At 52.4% G+C, this 18,592-nt stretch overlaps 1 long non-coding RNA gene across 3 annotated transcripts; it reads right to left on the reverse strand.

Annotated features, from left to right (window-relative positions):
* Positions 1 to 1,947: 1,947 nt before the first annotated feature.
* LOC123587666 lies at positions 1,948 to 18,332 on the reverse strand. Of its 3 annotated transcripts, none has more exons than XR_006707453.1 (7): positions 18,202 to 18,332; positions 12,801 to 12,884; positions 11,149 to 11,267; positions 10,969 to 11,050; positions 10,776 to 10,858; positions 9,613 to 9,716; positions 1,948 to 4,024 (listed from the first exon to the last, which is right to left on the reverse strand). It is a non-coding gene; the product is annotated as an uncharacterized LOC123587666 (long non-coding RNA). The 3 variants fall into 3 exon arrangements; XR_006707452.1 differs by having other exon boundaries at positions 1,948 to 3,614; positions 3,909 to 4,024; positions 10,969 to 11,267; XR_006707451.1 differs by having other exon boundaries at positions 10,969 to 11,267.
* Positions 18,333 to 18,592: the final 260 nt, after the last annotated feature.

Below are 18,592 nucleotides of genomic sequence, written 5' to 3' on the forward strand. Positions count from 1 at the left end.
GAAGGCGTTAATACGCGGACAGATGTCCTGTGTTCACGGCCGGGTGACGGGACGCCGCTAGGATGACAGTGTTCCCGAAATGTTGGTTCCTCCGCAGGTTCACTGCCATCACCCCCGAAGCCCTGGACACTTTTTTTGTAGATACAGAAAAATACATTCCAAATTTCATACGGCGTTTCAAGGGACCCGGAGTACCTGAAATAATTTTGACAAGGAAAAAGTTGGAGGACTCACGCTTCTTGATTTCAAAATTCACTGCAAAATTACAGCAATAGAAACAGTGTTGTTCTGGCATAAAACACAAGTAGAGACGAGCAGATTGGAGGAGAAAACCCAGAAAGAAGGCCGCATACACTTGGTCAACTGATTTCCAGCAAGAGTGCCAAAACTATTCAACGGGGGAAAAGACAGGTTTTTCTTTAACAAATGGTGTTGGGAAAACTGGACATCCACACGTGCGCGAGAGAAAGAGGCTGGACCCTTACGTGACACCATATGCCCAAATCAGCAGAAATGGGGTCAAATACCCAAGCGTAAGAGCTAAGACCGTAAGACTCTTAGAAGAACACACAGGAGAGAAGACTCATGACGTTGCATTTGTGGTGATTTATTGGCTCTAGCACCCAAAGCACAGGCAACTAGAAAAGCAGATAAATTGGACTTTCACAAAAGGAAGCACTTTGGGGCATCAGAGGGCTCCATCAGGGGAGTTAAAGACAGCCCACAGAATGGGAGAAAATGTCTCCCTCACCTGATGGGGGGCTGATACCCAGGATCTGTAAAAACTGCTCAGCGACAAAGGAACGATCCCATTAAAAAATGGGCCAACTCTGTCTCCAGAGACGACGCACAGATGGCCGGTCAGCGCCCGACTGGAACTCCCCTCACTCCTCACCAGGGGACACAGGACAATCGCGAGGTCCCACAACCATCAGAAGCGCAGCACAGCGAGCGTCGGCCGGGACGTGACGCCCAGGATGTGACGCCGACGGCCGAGCGCGTTGCCGGTGGGCGCGGGAGACAAGCATCACCCACGGAAACACAGGGGAGTCTCGGAAAGACCCATGTGGCCCAGCGATCCCACTCCTGGGGGTTTATGAGGTCCTCGTAGTTCGTGAGCACGGCGGCCACGAGGGAGAAGTGACCCCCGTGTGGCCTCCCCAGCATCGGCCCGCCCGGGGGACACCACGGCCACCTGCGCCTGCTCGTGCGGTCAGCTCTGCGGCGGGGTCCCTTCCCCGACCCCGTCTCTCCCTGGGGGGCCGGCCTCCCGCCCCTGGAGAGTGGCCAAGCCCCAGGTCTTGAGATCTGGCGCTTTGCAAAACTACATTTCTCTGCAGACCAGAGGCGTTCCGCTCAAGCAGCAGACTCTCGTAATGGCTCATCTTGGGATCTGAGCAGATAATCCTTCACGAGAGCCTGTGGAGGGGAAGTTAAGGCAAAAAGTTACTGCATTTCTGGGCTCCTCTTGCCAAAGGCACGAGGCCCCGCTTCTTATTGGTTTTCCGCAGGCAGGTTTATTATCGTGCTTCCTCTTTACTGCTGGTCTCAGTGGAACCAGGGCAGTTTGAGGGGAGAGAGTCAGATTCCCCACCTCCGTGCCGTGTGGTTCTTCCACATCGCGCAGCAATGCAGAGCCTCGGGTGGCAGGGGGCTGTCGGGACACAGGACGGGGCAGCCAGGTGGGGCGGTGGGGACCAGAGCTTGCGCCCCCCTAACCCTACCCCCCCTGAGGGGACCCTGGTGGTTGCCCGGTGGACAGAGTCCAGCGTTGACGAGCCCGCGACCGTTCAAGAGCGTCCAGGTGTGGCACCCTCAGGTGAGAGCTCGGGTGTGTCCAGGTGGCTCTCGTGCAGCACACCCTCTGTCGCCCCGGATCCACTGTCCCCCGTGTTCACCCCACTCCCTCCCTGTGCCTTGACCTGCGGGCCATATGGCCGCGGCTCCCACCTCCTGCCTTGTGGTCAGGCCACACCCGCAGGGGCCCCCAGAGCTGCGGGTGGGGAGAGAGGTGTGTCTACACTGGCTTGCTACGTCTACCAGATACGTCTTGTGTCCCTATGCTGACCAGGGAAGTGTCACTTATTCCCCAGGTTTGTCTGCCCTGTCCTAGGATGTCTCCCACGTTTCCAAGGTGTGTTTTAGAACCTGGAACGTCTCTCAGAACTCTGGTGTTTCTACTGTGAACCGTGATAGCTCCCTCTCTCCCGACTGTGTCTCACCTGACCCGGTGTATCTGCTTATAGTTCAGGTACGTCTATACTGACCTAACAGAGGATGTTTCGTGACCCATGTTTACCATTACCTGGCTGCCCTCACCTGGCAGGTGTTCAGCTCTCCCAGCTGTGGCTACCTTCACCTTGTATGTTTTCTCCAAGCCCGTGTGTGTCTCCACAACCAGGGACGCCTCCCTCATGCCCCAGGTGTGTCTGTACTAAGCGGGAGCATCTCTGGCTGTGAGTGTCGTGTCTAGTGTTGCCCGAGACGTGCACCTCATTCCCCAGGTCGGTCTGTCTTAGTGGAAGGTTCCCCATTTCCCAGGGCTGGCTGCCTCATCCTGGGTATCTGCCTGGTTGCACAGGTGAGTCTACATGACCTGCGGCGTCTCCTAAAATCCCGGCCACGTCTGCCCTGACTTGGTAGGTCGTATCCACTAGGTGTGTGTGTCCTGACCGGACGTCTGCCTGTCGCAGGTGTTGATCTCCTGACCTGGGACGTCTCCCTAGTCCTGAGGTGTGTCTACACCATGCTGGGATACCTCCCTTTGTCTGCACTTGGGTCTACACTGACCGGCAGTGCTTTAATAGCTTAAGTGCCCACCATAACCTGGTATGTCTGCCTAATATCCCACTGTGTCCACACTGACCTGGAAGGGCTCTGTAACAGGCATGTCAGAGCAGCTCTGGGACATGGGTTCTCCAGGTGTTTGCTCTGACCTGCGACGTTTTCTGTTGCCCCCTCGTGCATAGACCCTGACCATGTCTCCTGAATTCATCAAATGCCAGTGTACTCATTTGATCTTTTTAGTTGGTTAAATTCAGTTTTTATTTTTATAAGCCAACCTGCACTTTTCACGATGGGATTCAATTTTTTGCGCGTTGTTTATACAAGCAAAACCTGTATTAGACTCTTTACTCTCTGAATAAGACTGGTACTGCTAAGGGAGGGAACGAGCTAACTACTGCACAAACACTTACTGTAACTGCAGATATTCTGCGATAGAGAAAGTCACTTCTGTGGAGTTCCCGTGAGATACAGCTGGGGAATTCTGGAGACTAACTTGTAAAGGTAGACACCCCAGGGGAACAGAGTCCACCTCCCTGCTAGGACCAGCAACACTGGAGTGTGGAGGGAGTCCTTGCTCAGGCCAGACACCATCCTGGGTCACGGAGACGTCACAAGCCTGGAGGATTGGAGTGACAACCCAGGTCGGGACAGATGCCCCTCCAGGCACGTGCACACACGCCTGACTTACTAGGGAGGCCTCAGTGCTTACGGCCTGAACCTGTCTCCCTGATCAGGGTAGACAGAACTGGGGGGTTAGGGACACTTCCCGGGTCCATGCAGAAATACTTGAGGAATCAAGGTGACATCCTCGATCATGGTAGCTCCCCCTGGGGAACGAGAGCATCATGTTAGAATTGGGGGACACCCCAAGTCAGAGTTGAACTACCCGAGGAAGCACTCACTACGCGTCCCGTTAGGCTTGTGTGATGTAAAGAGGCGCCCTGGTAGACAGCCAGAGTGACAAGGGAGACGTCAGGGTGGACGTCCCGCCAGATCAGCGTGGACATGCCTGGGGAACTGGGGAAACGTCCAGGTCTGGTTAGACAGGGGACTAGACATCACAGGTCAGTGTAGATACACCTGGAAAACGAGGACCACACCCCAGGTCAGGATAGGCATACCCTGAGGATTTAGAAAGTCGTCCTTGTTCGGTGTAGACTCGTCTGCATAATTAGATATCCCAGCTATAAACAGCCACACCTCAGCAGTTAGACAGCTGAGATTAAGGTGGGTGCACCTGGGGAATAGGGAGGTAAACCATGTCAGCGTAAAAGGTGGGGTATTAAGTAGACACAGCAGGTCAAGTGTGGACACTAGGGGGGATGAGGGGAACGTCCCGGGCTAGTGTAGACGTAACTGGAGTATTAGGAAGGCATTCAGAGCATCATGGCAGTGTAAGACATCCCTGCTTTGTGTCTCCCTTTTTGAATAACTCGTCAGGCATCCATCTGTGAACACAAGTGCCTCTGGGATCCAGCCCCATACGCCAAAGGATCTGGGAGGAGTGTCACCCAACCGTGTACCTGGAAATAGGCAGACAGACCTCCGAGGGGCTGCAAACCAGCAGGAGCCCTCTTGCCACTAGCGGGGAAGCCTCGAGCATGCTGACTTGGACAGAAATGCACAGACAAGGAAGGCCGGGGTGGGGGTGGGGTCCAAGCTGCCCCAGGGGCGGCTCCAGCACATCCCCGGAGTCTCGATGCACTGGAAATAGAGGAACTTTGCCGGTGCCACCCCTCCCCAAAGGTGATGCCACGTGGGGCTCAACGAGCAGCAGCAGCAGCCTCTCCCACGGTGGGAGGGAGCACCGGGAGTGCCGGCTTCCCCAGCTGTGTGGGGGCTGCAGGAGAACCCCATTTCTCTCCAGCAGCACCCAGAGTACTGAGGGACGTCCATGACTCCGGGGGAGAGAGGATCAGCAAACAGACAGATGAGAATATTAGCACTGAAGTCCAAATGTGAGCTTCTGGAAGAACCCTACCTGAGGATCCACCACACCTAGAGTACTGAGCCCACACCTGCCCTGTCTGCCCCTGTGGGCAGAGGACGCACCACACGTGTCTGTAGGGCCACCTTCCGGGAAATGAGGTGAGTTCTCCAGACCAGAGAAGGCCTACAAGCTCAAGAATTCTGCTACAGGACAGGGCAGGAAGCAAGGACAGGGATGTCCACACAAGGACAGAAAAAGCCCAGACCCGACAGGCTCGACTAACAGCATCTCCCACCTGAAGGGGATCACAAAGACTGAGGCGATGTCCGCCACTCCTCCACCAGAGCAGCACCGCAAAAGTACAACGAACGTGAGTGAAGAATCAAGGAACGCATCATCACCATAAGGCAACAAAACCCTCCAACCACCAAACACAAAGGCTGAAGTTTGTGACCCAGCTGATAAGGGGCCCAAAGAAAACACACAAAAGACAATTTAACAAAAATCAGAAAAGCTGCATGTACATGAACAAAATGAGAAATTTAACAATGAGAAATCACAAAAAACTGGGACTAAAGAATTGAATGAATGGGATGAAAAATGCAATAGAGGGCACTCACAGCAGAGTGTATAAAATGAAAGACGGAATCAGTGAGCTACAGGATAGGAACTTTGAAATAACCCAATCGGGATTACAAAGAATTAAAAAGCATTACAAAAGCCTAGAAGGTCCATGCGACTCCGTCAAAAGTACAAGTATCAGAAAAATTGCATTCTGGAAAGAGAAAAGGAGCAGGGAGTTTATTTGAGAAATAATGGCTGAAATGTCCCAGACCTGGGGAGACACTTGGGCAGCCAAGTTCAGGAAGCCGATAGACCACCCTCCTATCCCGGTGGCAACAGGCCTTCCCCAAAACACACTCACCATGACAAAACTGTCAAAAATCCAAGACAGAGAATCCGAAAAGCATGCAGAGAATATTGTAATCTACAAAGGAACCCTCACTGGGTAGTCAGTGCATTTCTCAGCAGAAAGCCTATAGGCCAGGAGAGAGTGGATGATAATTCAAAGTGCTGTAGGAAAAAAACGGCCTGCCAAGAATATCTGGTAAAGTTATCCTTCAGAAATGAAGAAATAGACACTTTTCCAACAAAAGCTGAGCGAGTTCATTGCACTGGACCCTCCTTACAAGAAATGCTGAGAAGAGTTATTCCAGCTGAGGTGAGGGGACGTTAATCAGCGAAACGACACACGAGTCAGATTGCGATGGTAGATTAGCCACTTTGCTGGAACATAAAGGTCCAGGGGAAAGAATATAAAAATCACAGCTACTATGATTGATTAATGCACAATACAAAAGAGAAAAACTGTGACATCAAAAATCTACAAGTGGTAAAGAGTGAGGATTCTGCATGTGGAGTCACTGTCAACTTCAAATGGGCTGTTTTATCGGAGATAGATCGCGTCAGCCTCCTGGTAACCACAGAGCAAAATTCCCAAGTAGAGGCACAAAAGAGCGAAGGGAAAAAAGAGCGGACCGCCATAGAAAATCGAGATACAAAAATGGGCAGAAACAGCACAGGGAAAATTGAACTGCGAAACAACCAGGAAACAGGTAATAAGGGCTTCCTATAGCCACTCTGTTACCAGTAATCACACTCAATACAAATGGACTGAATTCTCCAATCGACACACACACAGTGGCTGAATGGATTTCTGAAAAGAGCCAACTGCATGCTGGCTCTAAGAGACTTGCTTCAGGTTAGGGACACACATAGGCTCAAAGTCAAGGGACAGAAAATGATATTTCATGAGGGTGTAATCCAAAAGAAAGCAAGGGTATTTATATCAGAGAAAATAGATTTTAAGCCAAAAACAGTAACAAAAGAGGTCATTACATAATGATAAAGGGAGTTTACCAAGAATATGACAGTCAAACATACACACGTTAAAGCACCTAAATATATTAAGCAAATGCTAACAGATCTGAAAGGGAAAAAAAGACAACACAATAATAGACTCTAATAGCCCTCTTTCGGCCATGGATATAGATCATCCAGACAGAAAATCAACAAGGAGACATTGGACTTGAACCATACATTAGACCAAATGGACCTAATAGACATTTATAGAACATTCTAGCTACAGCAGCAGAATGCATATTGTTCCCTAATACACACATTCTCCAGGACAGATCATATGACAGGCTGCAAAATGAGTCCTAGCAAATTTAAGAAGACAAATTATATCAAGTATCTCTTCTCACTGAAATGGTACAAAACTGGAAATCAACACAAAGAGTAAAGCTGGGAAATCTACAAATGGGTAAACTAAACCTGGCATTCCTGAACAATGAATGGGCCAAAGAAGAAATCAATAGGAAATTAAACAAAATACCTGCAAACAAATGACAACAGAAACATAATGCACCAAAACCCATGGGATGCTCCAAAACAATCTCTGAGAGGGAGGTTTATAGTAACTAGTGCAAACGTTAAAATAAAAGCACCTTAAATAAACAATGTAACTTTATGCTTCAAGGAACTAGAAAGGTAAGAACTAAACCCAAAGTCTGCATAGGGAAGGAAGTAGATTCTCCAAGATCAGAGCTGAAACAAATGAAATAGAGACCAGAAAAGCAACAGACAAGATCAGTGACACTGGGAGCTGGGTTTCTGGAAAGATAAACTTGACAAACCTTTAGCTAGACTAAGAAAAGAAGACTCAAAATCAGAAATGAAAGAGAAGATATTGCAACTGATACGACAGAAATGCAAAGGATCATAAGAGACTACTACCAAGCCTGGATCAGGAAGAAGTATAAAATTTGAATAGGTCAATAATGAGTCAGGAGATTGAATCAACAACCAAAAACCTCCCAACACAGAAAACCCCGGGACCAAGTGGCTTCACTGCTGAAATCTACCAAACGTTTACAGAAGAATTAATGCTGTTCCTCCCCCAACACAGTCCCAAAAACTGAAGAGGAGGAGACACTTCCAAACTTATTTTATAAGGTAAGCATTACCCTGATAGGTTGACAAAATATTAGTAAACTAAGTTCAACACCTAAGACCAGTTATATAATACCACAAGCAACAGACTTATCTGTGAGATGCGGGGGTGGTTCAACATACACTAAGTGATACATGTGAGAGTAAAAGAAAAAAACTCCTATCATTTCAGTTAATGCAGAATAAGCATTCTACAGACTATACCTTTGATGATAAAACCTGTTAACAAGTCGTGCAGAAGGAACACACTTCAACATAATTAAGCTGGTTAACAACGAGCCCACAGCGAACCTCATACCCAGAAGAAACACTTTGAGTCTTTCACCATCAAGATCGGGAACAAGAAAAGAGTTCACTATTCCTAGTCAACCCACAGCAATGGAAATTCCAGCCAGAGAAATCAAGCAACAAAGAAAGAAAATGCATCCAAATCAGAAAGGAAGAAGTAAAATTGTCATTCTTTGTACGTGATACGATGTTATACATAGAAAACCTAAAGACTCCACTAAAAAAGCTATTAGAACTAATCGATGAATTTAGTAAAATTTCAGGATACAAAATCAGCACACAGAAATCAGTGTGTCTGTATACACAGACAGTGGAACATCTGAAAAAGAAAACTATCGCATTCACAAGAGCAACTTTTTAACAATAAAAGTAGGAATAAATTTAACCAAGCAGGTGAAAAATGTGCACAATGAAAACTACAAGAGCTTGATGAAAGAAATTGAAGAAGAAACAAAAGGAAAGATGCCCCATGTTCACGGAAGCAAAGAATTAACATTGTTAAAATAGCCATACTACCCAAAGCCATATGCAGATTTAACATAACCCCTGTCAGAATTCCAATGGCATTTTTCACAGAAACAGAAAAAATCCTAAAATTTATATGGAACTCTCCCCAAAGAATGACCCAAATAGAACAATCTTTTTTTTTTTTTTTAAGTTTATTTATTTTTGAGAGAGAAACAGAGTGAGTGGAGGAGAGACAGAGGGAGAGAATCCCAAGCAGGCTCCACACTGTCAGCACAGAGCCCAGTGAGGGGGTCGAACTCACAAACCGTGAGATCATGACCTAAGCCAAAAACAATAGTCCAATGCTTAACCAACTGAGCCACCCAGGCACCCCCAAATATAACGCTCCTGATTTAAAAAAAAGGAAATCCAGAGACATCACACTGCCTGGTTTCAAACTGTACTACAAAACCATGCAATTAAAACAATATGGTACTGGCATAAAAACAAAGACCAATAAAACAGGACAGAGAACCCTGAAATAAACCCGCACATTTACGATCCACTACTCTTTGACAAGGGGGCCAAAAGTACCTAATAGGGAGAGGAGGGTCTCTTCGGCAAATGGTGTTGGGAAAACTAGACAGCTGTTTGCTGAGAAATGAAATTGGACCCCTATCCTACACCACTCAACTCTCCAAAATTAACTCTAAATACATTAAGGACTTAAACATAAAGGCTGATGCCACAGAACTCCCAGAAGAAAACGCAGGAAGAAGCTCCCTGAGGTTGGTCTTGGAAATGGTTTTGGGGATACGACAGCAAAAGCACAACAAAAGCAAAAAACCAGTGGGACGGTGTCAAACTAACCAGCCTCTGCACTGCAAAGGAACAGTAAAAAAAAAAAAAAAAAAAAGCCAGTCTGTGGAATGAGAAAAATATTTGCAAACCATTGAGGAAAGGGTTAAAATTGAAAATATATAAAGAACATACTACTCAGTAATAACACCGATCTTTTAAAAAACAGAGGAACTAACATTTTTCCAAAGAAGACATTCAAATGGTCAGCAGGTACATACATGAAAAGATATTCCACAACCCTAATAATCAGGCGAATACAGATCAAGATCATAATGAGCTACCACCTGGCACCTGCTGGAACAGCTGTCACCAAGACGACAAGGGAGAAGTGTTGGTGAGGACGCGCAGACACGGGAACCATGTGCGCCGTGGTGGGAGTGTTCAGCCCCTATGGAAAATATGGAGGCTACTTTAAAAACACAGAACCGTATGACCCACGAGACCCATTTCTGGGTATACACCTGCAGGAAACGAAGATACGATATCGAAAAGATATCTGCGCCCCATTATAGTAATTATTATTCACAACAGCCAAGATATGGAAACACCTGAAACGTTCACCGATGAGTGAGTGGATAAGAAGGATGGTGTGTGGGGCGCCTGGGTGGCTCAGTCGATGAAGCATCTGACTGCAGCTCAGGTCATGATCTCAGTTTGTGAGTTCGAGCCCCGCATCGGGCTCTGTGCTGACAGTGCAGAGCCTGGACCTGCTTTGCATTCTGTGTCTCCTCCTCTCGCTGCCCCTCCTGCTCATGCTGTGTCTCTCTCTCAAAAATTAATAAACATTAAAAAAAAACAGCTTTAAAGGTGTGTGAACACACCATGGAATACTGGGACACGAGAAAGGAGGAAATCCTGACATTTGTACCACAGGATGGGCCTTGAGAACATTACAGTAAGTGAAATAAATCAGAGAAAGACAAATACTGTATACCCTCATATGTAAAATAAGAAGTCAAACTTGCAAAACCGGGGCAAACTGTGGCTGCAGTGGCTGGGGGGTGGGAGAACTGGGGAGATGTCAGCGTGGAAACTTGTAACCAGGAGATAAAGCGGCTCGGGAATCGAATGTACAGCTAGTGTTTATAGCCAACAGGACTGTGTTACAAACGTCAGGGCTGCTGACTAGATCTCAACTGTTCTCATTGCAAAAAAGAAAGAATCTGTGGTGGGATAAATGTATTAACTAATGCTACAGTGGTAATCATATTGCAAGACAAAAACGTATCAAATCAATGTGCTAAAACTTAATGTTATATTAAGTCAATTATACCCCAATAAAAATTTTTAAAAACCCAAAACATCTAATGTTGAGGTATACATACCTGGAAACCTATGGAGTTATAGTAGCTCAGTGTTGAAACACCTAGGGAATTAAGAAACTATCCCAGGTCAGTGTAGACACCCCTGGTAAATTAGGAAAAGATACCATTTTTGGTAGATATACCTGAGGAATTAGTGAAACGGTCCAAGTCAGTCTAGATGCATCTCAGGAATTAGGAAGACACTGAGGTTCAAGACAGCCAACACCTGTGCAATTAGGAGACACTTCCAGTGTAGGGACAACAGAGAAACAGACTCCATAGCGGTACAGATAAGCCCCTGTTTTAATGACATATCCCAGGTCAGTGGACACACACCTTAGGAATTAGTGACATGTGCCAGGTCAGAGCAGACATACTTGGGGAAGGAGGGTGACATCCCAAGTCCTAGTAGAAACATCTGGGAATTAGGAATTTGTGTTAGTGTGGATACAAGGGGGTATCAGAGAAAACATGCCTAGGAATTTTCAGGAGTATTTAAGTTTAGGGCAGACATACTTGGTGAATGAAGAAAACAGTCCAGGTCAGGGTAGAAATATCTAGGGTATTAGAGATCCCACGTCAGCGCAGACGTAGCTGGTGAATTAAGAGGATATCCAAGGTTATTGAAGACACATCTGGAAAATGAGCAATACGTCCCAGGTCAGTGTAGACACAGCTGAGGAATTAGTGGCACATTCCAGATCAGAGTAGGCACAACACAAGGAGGGAGACATCCAGGTCAAAAACATGCCTGGTTATTAGGGAGACCTATTAGGTCAGTATGGAAACAGCTGGGAAATTAGAATTTCTAGGTCAACAGAGACACACGTGGGTTATTAGATGTCCCAGCTCAAGGTATAACCAGGTGTCTACACAATTAGGGAAACATCTCGCGTCTGTGTAGACAAACCGGGGGAATCGGGGACCCATCCCAAATCAAAGTACCCACACTTGGGTTTTGTGGCAGAAACACTAGGTTAAGTTAGAGACACCTCAGGAATTCTGTAGACATCCCAGGACGACGTATATATACCTGGGGTTTGGGAGACCATCAAGTTAAAGTAAACACACATGGAGAGCTAGAGAGATTTTTTTTTTTCCTAATTCAGCGTAAACACCCTGTTATTAAGGTGGCTTTCCAGGTCAACGTAGATACACACAAGGAATGAGGGATATGAAACAGCTGATAGTAGCCACTCCTAAGTAGATACATCCCAGGTCAGTGTGGATACATCTGGAATAGGAAGATATCCGTGTTCATGGTAGACACACCTAGGCAGTTATAGGGCAATCCCAGGTAAGGTGAGACACATCTGGGGAGACACAGATAAATCCCAGAAGGAGGGAGACTTCACAGATCAGTGTATACACACTCCTGGAATTTGGGAGAGATCCGAGATTGCGGTATATAGAACTGAGACTTACAAAGACATCACAGGTTAAAAAGACACAACTTGGGAAATCCACATCCCGATACAATTTAGACCCACCTGGGCACTATGAACAACATGCCTGGTAAGTCTAAACACACCTGATGAAGCAGGGGGACCCCCCCCCCCAGGTCAGGATGCACACACTGGTGAAGCAGGGGGACCCCCCAGGTCACTGTATACACATCTAGCTTCTCCAAGAAGATTCCCAGGTCTTAGGTAGGTTTCTTAGGGTGATCCCCGGGGACTTGGGGGAAGTTCCCAGGTCGGTGGAGACACACAGTGGCAATAACGAGACATCCTAGACCACATTCTCCACCCTGGGGAAACTAGGAAGACATCCTGGTCAGGGTAAGACACACCCAGGGAATTCAAGTGACATCCAGTGAGTAAAGACACTCTTGGGGGCATTACTGGGATTTCACAGTCACTAGAGAAACTCTTGCAAAATCAGGGAGACCACTCAAGTCAATGCAGCCTGGGAATTTAGGGACACAGCACATATCAGAGTATAGACACTTGGGGATTAAGGGAGATGCCCCAACATAGTGTAGACACATCACTGTGTGCACCTCGAACACAGTGTAGACACATTTAGAGAGACATCCCAAGTCAGTGTAGACACACTTGGACAATTGTGTGGGAAATACCAAAGGTGAGTATAATTAGGGAGACATCCAAGTTCATGCTGAACACACTTTAGAGATTATGGAGAATCGCAGGCTAGTGATGGCGCACCTGGGGAAGCTGGGAGACATTCACAGCAGTGTAGACTAGGCTAGGAAACGTGCTTCCATGTCTGCCAGGTCAGGGTAGAGACACCTGTGGTATGAGGGAGACATTCTATGTAGGAGTAGACACAACTGGAGAGTTAGAAAGTCATCCAAGTTCAGGGTAGACACCTCTAGGGAATTAGAACACCCTAGGTCAAAGCCAAAAAGCCTGCACAACAGGATGACATCAGAGGTCGTGAATTTGGGCGTAACCAGTGTAAGAGTAAACACAACAGATTAGTCATCACAGGTCAGAGTAGATCCACCTGGGGAATAAGAACTACCAGTGTAGACACATGTGGTGAATTGGGGAGCTCCCAGGCCAGTTCAGACACACCTGGGAATAAGGGAGACATCCAAGGTCACGTTAGACACACCTTGGGTATCACAGGACATCACAGGCCAGAGGAGATGTGCCTGGTTACGGAGACCGGTCGGGTCACTGTGGATGTGCCCCAGGAATTAGGCATCCCAGTCAGAGCAGAAGTGCCAGGGAATGAGAGACGTCCTAGGACTGTCCTGGGACAGGGAAGGTCCCTGCTCTCCCCCGCCGCATCACGTGGCGGTCCCTCCCAGCTCCGGAACTCAGAACTGTGCAGCACAGGCCCCTCCAGGCCAAGCGGTGCCTGGTTCCAGGGAACCGCCACCACCCCAGCAGGCCGTCCTGCACACACACCCCTGTGCCTCTGCCCCCTGGAGGAGGGCGCGCTTGAGGCCGGCTGTGAGAGACTGACTGGGAGCCGGCCCAGGGCTCCCCTTGGCCCCGCACACTGAGCCCACACGCTGACTTCACAGCATGCACTGCCCTCCAGCCCACCCCTGCCAGATGCCAAGGCTGACACATCCAATTGCTTTAAATGGAGACAAAGGAGCAACTTTCAGCCTTTTAGGGCTCGCCTGTTTTGCATAGGCAGTGAAACTACAGCCAGCCTCTGTGGCAGACCACACACACCCTGGGGCAGGAAAGAGCCCAGACCCCTCTGGCCCCTGCGGTTCTGCGACCCAGGCTCCTCCGTGAACGTCTTCACAGACACCAGAGCCCCTCTGCGGCCCCGCCTGGGCTCCCCCCTCTGCTGGCTGGAGGGGACGCCCCTGCAGGCACCTGTCCACAACACCCACCTGGTCTTTTCCTTGATCAGCCTCAAGTGCCCACACAGGGAAAGCCTCCACCCCACAAGCACCTGGTCAGGGTGGGCGGTGCCTGACTTCCCATGGCGGGGGGTGTTAGTTACAGTCAGAAACTCCACTGCCTGCTGAGCACACAGGATGTGGGATCCGGGGCCTGAGCCTCCTTTGGGCTTTGACCCTGGGTTTGAATGAGCTCACCTTGCACCAGGCCACGCTCAGAGCACTTCCTTGTCTCAACTGGGGACGCGTTTATCATCACCCCCATTTGCGGGCGGGAACCCGCAGGTGCAGACAGGCTCCATCAAGGATGCCTCAACCTCACCTCCAGGGGGTGGCGGCCCCGGGGTTAAGCCCAGGCAGCCTGGCCAGAGCCCAGGGCCCCGACCTGTGCCTCAGCGGCCTCGCTGGTGACCTGGGGCTGCCTGCCCGGCTAGGGGACCAGGCTCCCCCTGCACGGGGACCACCCGCCCAGCTCCCTGGGCAGCCCCAAGCCCCCACCGGAGCCACCCGGAGCCTCAGACCCATGTCCTGGAGGCCAAGGCAGGCTCGGTCAGCACCCCCGGGGTGGCCTCTCCCGGGGAACCAATCAGGCCTTGCTGAGGATGCTGCGGGACAGGAGACCCCCCCCTCAGGAGGGAGGCACGTGGTTACTGCCCGGTCCTCGTCCCTGAGTGGCTGATAATTACAGGACGAGACTGCAGGACACGGCCCACGGCTCTCCAGGGTGAACAGCCCAGCCGGACTGTGGGACAGGCGCTGCCCGGAGCTAAGTGTCGAGGGCCCGGGAGTACCGGCTGGGACTCACGAGGACCACTGCAGTTCTGAGCCGGCTGCTGGAGGACGGAGCTGGCCGCCCACCGAGCTCCCCCGGAGCCCCTGACCCCGCAACGCACCCGCTCAGGCCCCACCGGCCCTCCAGCGGGCCGGGCTCACACCTGATCTCGGGGACCTGCACCCAGCGAGCCGCACCCTGAGGCCCGGACGGGCCCCTAAGGCTCAGACCCGAAACTTCTGCTTGAGCAGACCTGCTCCATGGAACCGTGATGGGTGGGGACATCTCTGCCACCGTGCCCTCGCCTCAGTCCTGCCTCCCTCTCCTCCTCAGGGGCAGGGGAGGCGCTGCTCCTTCCTGTAAAGACCCCAGACCCACGCGGCTGGTGGGCCTGCCCCGGGGGCTCCGGGTACCAGGACCTGCCCTCGGAGTCGGCCTCCGGAGCCTGACAGATGCACTCTGCCCCCTCCCTCGGCCTCTCCGAGAAGAGCAGAACCTTGACTTTCATTTGAGAAGTTAATATTCGTTAAAAATCTAATAAGGATTTACGGTTCCATTTCAGGAGAATTAAGGGAATAAATAATCCGTAAGTATTTAAAATATGTTGTCCTTAAGCAGAAATATGCCCAGCTTGATTTTCATGCTTCCTGCTGAATTATTTAACTTTACTGAACTGTTAGGAAATATTCTCAACAATCCTAGCAACCTTTTTTATTAACTAGCAACCTTTTTTATTAATATTAAATTTTTATGCAAAATATAAGAATTTAAAATGTTTAGTAAACTCTAAGCAAATCGCATTTTTTAGCAGCTTCTGAATGGCTCAGCAAAGCTCTGACATAAATCACCAACTCTGACAGAGGGCAGAACGACAAATGTTTCCTCCCCAACTGAAGGGTCCCGGGGAAGTGCAGGTGTCCCAGCCCCGGGAGGTCGGGGGGTTTCTGCGGGTTGTGTGCTTGGAGCACCCGGGAGCTCTAGTAAAGTATCGGACGAGCTGTTTGTGGCCGAATCCTGGGTTTCTAATGGGGTCAGAGCAGACACCCGAGGTGCTCTGTGCAAACACAGGTGCAGCCCCCCCCCCACCCCCCCACTGCCGGCCCCCTCAGCTGGGCGGAGGCTGTCAGGGCAGCCCTGGGCAGGAGGCAGGTGGGGAGAGACGCTCCCAGCCCCTGGGAGAATCAGCTCCTGGGGCACGAAGCCAAGGTGACCCTGAGGGCTGCAGGCACCGCCTGCCCGGGGCTCAGTCAGGTACCCAGGGGTGTTCGAACCTCACCTGATGACCCTGCCCCGGCCCCCCCTCCCACCTCCGCGGGGACTCAAACAAGCAGGACAAACCCTGGCGGGGTCAACAGAGCCCACGGGCCGTCCCGACCACCGTGCCCCGCTGGCGACACCACGAGCACCTGGCGCTGGGATCACTTCCCGTGGGAATCTGGGGGTCCCTCCTTGCCGTGGCCCCAGGTGCAGGGACTGTCCCAGAGGGAACAGGTTCCGCTCCAGGCAGGGCCTGCAGGCTGGACTGGGGGCCCTTCCTGGGGCTGCACTGTGTCCTGCCATCTCTGCATCTGTCCACCTGCCTACCACAGGGAACAGTCAGCATCCTGAGCACTCCGCCTGCCCCCCCCCCCCCCCCGCGTGGCATCCCCTGCCATGCCTGAGACCACAGCATGCCCTGGCCACCTGCCCTCCCAGACACCAGGACCCTGGCCTAACACAGGGGCGATGCCAAGGGGGGCTGCCACGGGGACAGGGCTCCCCGGCTTCCTCCTTCCCCTTCCCCCACCTGTGACAGAGGGACAGGGGGGCTGGGGGGGACCAGGTCCTGAATCAGAAACGAGCCTCCCCAATTCACCAAACACAACTGCTCAGGGAGGGGGTGACTCAGCACATCCTGAGCTGTCCCGCAGGAAGACCCCTCCCGAGGGACCCCGCCGTGGGCTGGGGGCCAGACTTCTCCCAGTCCTGCCTCCTGCCAGTGCCTTCCAGGCCGGGTCATCCCCGACCAGGGCTCCTCTCCATAGACGGGACGTTCCAGCCAGCCACCCCCCCAGGGCTCCTGTCTCAGAGCCCAGGGCCAGGAGAGCCCCAATCACCCATGTGTGCTCGAATCCTCCCGGTGACGGGGGGCTCACCACCCGTCGGGCAGCCTCCCACGGGACGGTGGGAAACCCCTCCCTGCTGGCCCAGCCCCGCAGACAGCACTGCTCCATCCTGCACCCCCCCTTCCTGCTCTCCTGAGTCGGGTCTTCTCCGGCGGGGCCCCTGCCCCCAGTCACCCCTGCTCCCAGCCGCCCCCACAGCCCCTCAGGTCCCAGAGCAGGCAGGTGCCCAGGACCCCTGCTCCCCACAGACCCTTCCCTCCTGCAGCCTCAGGGGCAGAGCAAACCCCCCAGCGCCCACACAGGCACCAGCCGGGGCTCCACGTGACGGCTCAGAGGGAACCGTTGGGGCTCGGGGGGTCCTGCCGCACGGCCCGCTTGCTTTCTGCCCGGGCGCGGCTTCTAACCTGCACCCACGTTCATCACGCAAGGCCGACGTCCTCGCCCTGGAGCCGGGCTCTGCTGCCCCCGAACGCGGCCCCGCGGCCTGAGGTCTAGGACGCAGGTCCCCTTGTGATCCAGTCGAGGGCTGGGCCCCGAGGCAGGACGCCGGCTCCACATTCTGGAAACCCGGAGCCTCTCCCTACAGAGGAGCTCCTTACTCCTTCCTGACACACCCTCCTCCTCCTCCTCCTCCTCCTGCTGCTGCTGCTCACACCTGCAGTTAAGGCCACGGAGCACAGCAAACACACCTGCCCTTCATCCCTGGGCTGAGCTGCAGGTGACACCCAGCAGGGCGCAGGGCCGCCCCTGGCAGGGCTCCCTCCCTCCCACCCACGCTCGGGCATTTGCTGCAAAGCCACTCACCTGGGGACTCAGGCAGGTGTGGGCGATGCACGGAACCCGCCCTGAGTTCCCCAGGGGGCACAGAGGCCAGGGAACCGTGGGGACCCAGGCGTCCCGACTGCTGGTGCCAACCCCCCTGTCTAGAGACGCACAGCCCCGTTCCCAGAGACCAGCCTGAGGGTGAACGCAGGGGATGTGTGGGCCTCCCTCCCAGAAGACCCCATGCGTGGCCAGGCTTGGTCCCCGTCAAGTCCATGAGCTCAGACCCCCGAAGGCAGCTCTCTGGGCCCTCACCTGTAGGGGCTTCTCAAGGGGCCTCACCTGGGAGCCCACATCTGGGGGAACCTTACCTGGGGTCCGTATCTGGGGGGGTCCACACGGAGGGATCCTCACCCAGGGGTCCATAACTAGGGGGGGGCGGTCCACACTTAGGGGGCCTCACCTGGGGGGGCCTCAAGGGGGTTGTCAGAGGCCCCGACGGGAAGGGGCCCGAACCCTCGGGGCTGCGGCCTGAGATGCAGGGACAGGCGTCTGAGACTCGGGCAGGCCTCTCGCTTCGACCGCTGACCCCACCTCACCTCCCTTCCGTCGGGCTCGGTGCCTGGGTCACTGGCCGCGGGCACCGCCGCTCCCTCCTGGGACACGGGGCCGGTCCTCGGCGTGGAAGAAGGGAGTCCTTCTCTCCCAGCCACAGGGCCTCTGCTCTGGCGCTCAGGGGCCCCGCTGGGGGGAGGGCAGGAGGCAGCACCTCCCCGGGCGGGGCGGGGCGGGGGCGGGGCTTGCTCCCGGCTGAAGCGCAGGGCAGGAAAACACCTGCTGCTCCTGCCCCTGAGCTGGCCCAGCTGCCAGGAGGCACGTTAGGCAGAGGAGAGAACCATCTGCCTCCCTGGCACACGCGGGCCTCCCCGCGGCGGCGGCTGGCAGATGACACCGGCGGGGACCACGTCGCCCCGGGCACGCCGGGGCCCC

Source organism: Leopardus geoffroyi, chromosome D3 (genome assembly GCF_018350155.1).
Source record: "Leopardus geoffroyi isolate Oge1 chromosome D3, O.geoffroyi_Oge1_pat1.0, whole genome shotgun sequence".
NCBI classification, from domain to species: domain Eukaryota; kingdom Metazoa; phylum Chordata; class Mammalia; order Carnivora; family Felidae; genus Leopardus; species Leopardus geoffroyi.